This window comes from Nannospalax galili, unplaced genomic scaffold (genome assembly GCF_000622305.1).
Source record: "Nannospalax galili isolate Female #2095 unplaced genomic scaffold, S.galili_v1.0 scaffold710, whole genome shotgun sequence".
Lineage (NCBI taxonomy): Eukaryota > Metazoa > Chordata > Mammalia > Rodentia > Spalacidae > Nannospalax > Nannospalax galili.
The window spans coordinates 369,589-375,408 of record NW_008328349.1 but is presented as its reverse complement, the minus strand read 5'-3'; positions in this window follow the sequence as shown (position 1 = coordinate 375,408).

The window sequence follows — 5,820 nt, the reverse complement described above, 5'->3', positions numbered from 1 at the left end:
TGAGGGGGTGGAGTTGTGGTTCAGTACCATCCCCAGCACTGAAAAATAAGTGAATAAATGAGAGAGAAAAAATGCGCAAATAAGGCAATAGGTAAGCCAGACCTGATATTGCAGCCTTTATCCAACCTACTCCAGAGTCTGAAACAGGAGGTTCCGAGTGCAAGGCTGGCCTGGGATACAGAGAAAGTTCAAGCCAGTCTGCACGGTTTAGTAAGACTGTGTCAAAAATATTTTAAAAGGGCCAGAGAGATAGCTTAGCAGGTAAAAGCACTTGCCACACAAGCCTGAAGATCTGCGTTCAATCCCTGGAACCCACAGTGAAGAGAGAATGAACTCCTGAAAGTCATTCTCTGATCTCCACATGTGAACCCACAATGACAATAAATTAAATTTTGCATTTTTAAATAAATATATAGATCAGTGGTAAAACATTTTCCTAGCATGCTTGAGATCCTAGTTCAGGCTCCCGCACCAAAAAAAAAAAAAAAAAAAAAAAAAAAAAAAAGACAGCATGTATACTACAAACAGAAAACAGAATACAAAAGGCCCTCAAAGGAGTACATCCTGGGTCTCAGCTAGATGTTCATTTTAAAAAGTTACCCAGGTGGCATATGCCTATAATCCCAGCACTTGGGAGGCAGAGGCAGAAGGATCTATATAGCATGTTCCAGGCCAGACAGGGCTACATAGTAAGACTCCATCTTAAAAACTGGGAAAAAAAAAAAAAGTTAAAAAAGAGTCAGGGCATTGGGCAGAAGCAGGTTGATCCTTGAGTTCTAGGCTAGCCTGGTCTTCATAGCTAGTTCTAGGTCAGTCAGGGCTACATAGTAAGATCCTGTCTCAAAAAAAAAAAAAGAGTCAGATGTGGCAATGTAGTGTATGCCAGCACTTCAGGAGCAGAGGCAGGATGACTGTTACAAGTTTGAGTATATCCTAGGCTACACAGTTCCAGGATAGCTCTGGCTACCTATGGAGATCTTGCTTCAAACAAAGAAAAAAGTTAGAGACTGTTTGGCAGCTGGGCATGGTGGTTCAGACCTATAATCTCAGCATTCTAGAGGTTGAGGCAAGAGAATCACAGAGTTTAAGGGCACACGCTTGGTTATACCATGAGTTCCAGGTTAGTTTGGGCTATAATCTTTAAAAAAAATAAAGTGTTAGCAGCTATTAAATAATATAGTTAAAGACTGTGAAATAAAATTAAGACCTTGGCATTTATTTCTCTTGGAATGGAAGCGCCTATAATCACATCTAGTTTAGGAACAAATTTACTTTAGATTTTCAGAAATGTTGCATATATATGCAAAGGCATAGCCCATACAAATTGAGCCCCACACTGGGGCAGGTAAATTGCCACGTTGTCCATCAGAGAGCCCTCTGCTCCTATCTGTCCAGTCATGAACCCCTAAACAGGGAGTGCTTTGCCAGCACAGTTTGAGAAAGAAAAGCTGGTATGGCAGCTCATGCTTGTAATCCCAACATTCAGGAGACAGAAGCAGGAGGATTGCTACAAATTTGGGACCAGCCTGATCTACATAGAGAGTTCCAGGCCAGCCAGCTGGCTAGACCCTGTGTCAAAAATAAATAAATAGGGGTTAGAGAGACGGCATAGCAGGTAACAGCACGTACTTCTCTTACAGAGGACCCAAGTTCAGTTTCCAGCACCCATGGGACAGCTCACAACTACCTCTACCTGTAATCCTAGGAGGAGGCTAAGGTTGGAGGATCACGAATCCCAGGCTAGCCCTGCGTATATAGCCGCAATGCGCATATTAGCCAGGAGAGGGGGGTGTTTGCTTATTTCATTTCTGCAGTTCAGGCATTGAGGTTTTTTGGGGTTTTTTTTAACTTAAAAAAGAAAACTGCTGGGCGTGGTGGCGCGCACCTTTAATCCCTGCACTCGGGAGGCAAATAAATTTTATTGAAAATTTCATACATGCATATAAGGTGTTTTGATTAAATCCACGCCCTCTCCTTCCCCTCCAACTCCTCCCATATCTCTCGCAGTCAGTATTTTTTGTATCATTCCAGTGCAGTGGCAAAGTGTTTTGTCAGCCTCCGTAGTTCCATGAGACTCTACGTCATGTTCAGCAGGTGAACACATGCTCTCCTTGCTGGTGCCAGCCTAGATCCCAACTGACAGCTCCTCACGTGCTTACTGTCCACACAGGCACCAGCACAGAAAAGGACATCCCAGGAAGGTCCCTCAGGACAGAAGGTCCTGGTCCGGAAAAGGTATAAATGAGTCAAGATGGTGTCATATTTTGGCTACTGTTACAAAAACATCTTCCCTCAAACTGTGGTGGCAAAAGAAGAGATTTACTCAGTCTCCACTGTGGTTACCCACACATTCAGGATCTGTAAGACATGGCCCCAGACTGATTGGACTTTGCATCCAACTCTGCCACTCACTGGTCATGAGATTGTTTAGAATTGTTCCAGGCCTCAGATTCTTCAGCTGTGAAATACCTGAAAAACAGTCTTATACTTTTGTGGAAATTAAGGGAAATGTGATAGCTTATAAGAAAATGGAAACTTTGTAGCCCGTAGTAAGCGTTTAACTTGACTATTTGCCCTTATCATTTGCCAGTTCATCTTCCCTTGCTAAGCCACTGTGCACACCAGAAATCCACCCAGGGGAGCTAGAGTCAAATAATAGTAACTTCTATACTAGATAGAACTCAAACAGGGAGCTAGGGGATTGTCTCCTACTTCTGATTCTTTAAATAAATAAAAAATTCAGACAGAAAAAAGAGACATTTTTTCTTTCGAGACAGGGTCTCACTATATAGCCCTGGTTGGCCTGGAATTCATTATGTAGAACAGGCTGGCCTCAAACTCAGAGTTCCACCAGCCTCTGCCTCTGAAGTACTGGAATTATAAGGACATGTATCACCATTCCCTGCAGTAAAAAGAGACAATTATCTAAAAGTATTATTTAGTAGGGGGGCGCCCCTGCATTAGGAGAGGGGAGCTATTTGGACAAAAGACTGCTGTGACCTCTATCTACAAGCATCTGGTGTTTTAGAGTATGTTCTCTGTGGTACAGAGGAGTAAACAAGGCTAGCATGACCGGGATATTGGGAAGGGGGAGTGTGCTGATCTGAGAATGCCTGACTCTGAGGCCAGCTGTCCTCAAGGGGATACTTGCTGGCTCAGGCTGAGTGGTGGCCAAGGTTCAGAGGCCTGGGGAAGAAAGGAGATTGACCGAAGTTTGGTTAACAAGCACTTTGCCCCGTGATAGTAAGGACAAGCAATTGAGCTAATCATTTATTATTTATCAAGCAAAGAAAGAGAATTTTGAGGGCCCATGCCTGTTCTTGTCGTAGGCAAACAAAAAGTGGCACCCAGGAGACCTATCAAAGCCCTCCAGGAAGGGTTTCCAGAATATGGAGTGTGGAGGGTCCTTTCTACCTTCCCTGTTTTTTTGTTTCGCTTTTTGTTTTTGTTTTTTTGAGACAGGGTCTCTCCCTGGTCTGGAACTCACTTTGTAGACCAGGCTGGCCTTGATATCACAGAGATCCTTCTGCCTCTGCCTCTGTCTCCTAAGTGCTGGGATTAAAGGCATGTGTCACAACACCCAGCATGGAGGATTTCTTAACTTATTTTCCAGAATCTCAGGGCTCAGGTAGAATTGAACAGTAACAGGTTGTAAATTTTACATTTTCTGTTTATTATGCTGCTTTATTTCAGAAAAAGGAGGAAATGCAGGAGTAAATAGGCCTGAGAGATTCCTGGGCCTTTGGCAGATCTGTGTGAAGGGCTCACCCATGCTCTCCTGGCAAACTGCGCCATTTGGGACAAACTTACTTGGCACTGTGGCTTTTGGTGTTTTGTTCTGATCCACAACTAGACCGATGCACAATTAACACTCTTTTTTAATATATATATTTTATTTTTATTTTTTATGTGTATGAGTGCACCCGTGTTGTGCAGTGCCACAGAGGTCAGAAGAGGGCGTCAGATTCCCCTGGAACTGGAGTCAAGGATGGTTCGTAGCTGCCCTGTGGGTACTGGGACTCGAACCCAGGTCCTTTGCAAGAGCAGTCAGTCCTCTTAACCACTGAGCCATCTCTCCAGCCCCTAAAACTTTTTCATTCTTTTGAGACAGGGTCTCATGTATCTCAGGCTGGCCTCACTGTAACGGAGGGTGGCCTTGAATTTATCCTCTTGCCTCAGCCTCCCAGTGCTGGGATTAAAATGAGGCATCATCAGCACAAACATCAGCTCAGTCAACCCTTGTTTGTTGGGTGGCCAGCAAGGGCCATCTGCTCACAGACATCCACTGCAGGCCTCTTGATTCCCAGGGACCACTGAGTGTCTTCCTCTGTTGCTTCCCCTCTTTTGTCCTTTTGTTTGTTTGTGCCAAGGCTCAGGTCCAGGGTCTCATCATGCTAGGCAAGTGCTCTATCACTGAGTCACTGAGCGTTTTCTGTTGCAGAGACAGAGCACCAGGGTCCCCACTCTTCTGCAATAGAGCTGGGTGAGCTCACTCCTACAACCTGCTACATTTCCTGGAAGCCAGCCTGAACATAAGTGGAAGGACATAACCACAGTCCCACCTCTCCAAGAACATTTTCAGCTAAATCTTTCTGCCAGGATCTGAGCCATCAGGCTTTGATTTCCTTACTCCACCAAGTGCCAAGGGAGCAAAGCTGTCAGGTACAACTGATCTGAACTAATTCTGAGGATTTGTGAAAATGCTTAAAATCCAGGTGGGGAATGAGGAACAGCTGCCTCACAGGGAAAACTGGGAACTGTGAGATTCCTTCACGGTGCACTTTACCCTCCCCCTTTCTCTTCTTTCCTGAAAGTTCCCCCCCACCTGTCACCCTGCTACTTTGGGAGACAGTGCCCTCTCCCCTTATTGAGAACTGCTGTTTTGAAAGCAAGGATGTGAACCATATAAAATCCTGGAAAACTACAATAAATCCTACCTAGTTATCTAATCTAAGCCCTCATTTTATGAATACTTGTCACTTCACATCTGGAAATCTAAATGTGGCCTTTTCTTCTCTACAAATTGGAAGATTCTAATTACGAATTTTCCTAGAGGCATAAGAAAAGAGGTCATTTGTTAGGGGTGGTGGCTTATGCCTTGTAATTCCAACATTCAGGAGGTTGAGCCATGAAGATTGAGTTTGAAGCCAAATTGGGCTGCATAGGGAGACTCTTGAAAAAAACAGAGTAACTTTCCATTTGCTGACCTCCTTCCTTCCCTAGAAGGAGCTTCTGTTAGAAGAGCACCTTCTGACATCTCAAGGGGAAGCAATAAAACATTAGTCAGTGCAGTAAATCTAGCAATGTGAACTGAGAATAAAAGTTATGGGACTGGAGAGATGGCTCAGTGGTTAAGAACACTGGTTGTTCTTGCAGAAGACCCAGGTTCAAATCCCAGCACCCACATGGCAGCTAACAACTGTCTGTAACTCCAGTCCCAGGGGATCTGACAGCCTCTTCTGACCTCCTCAGGCATTGCACGATGCGGGTACACTTACCTACATGCAGGCAATACAGGCATACACCTAAAATAAAGTTTTTTTTTGGGGGGGGGTCTTTTTGAGACAGGGTCTCCCTGTAGCCCCAGCTGTCTTGGAACTCACTATGTAGACCACACTGGCTTGAACTCACAGAGATCTGCCTGCCTCTGCCTCCCGAGTGTTGGGATTAAAGGTGTGTGCCACCACACCCGGCAAAATAATAGTTTTAAAAATATTTTATTATTTTTATTTTGTGTATGAGTGTATTGCCTGTATGTATGTGAGTGCACCTGCATCATGCAATGCTGCAGAGGTCAGAAGAGGGCTTTGGATTTCCCTG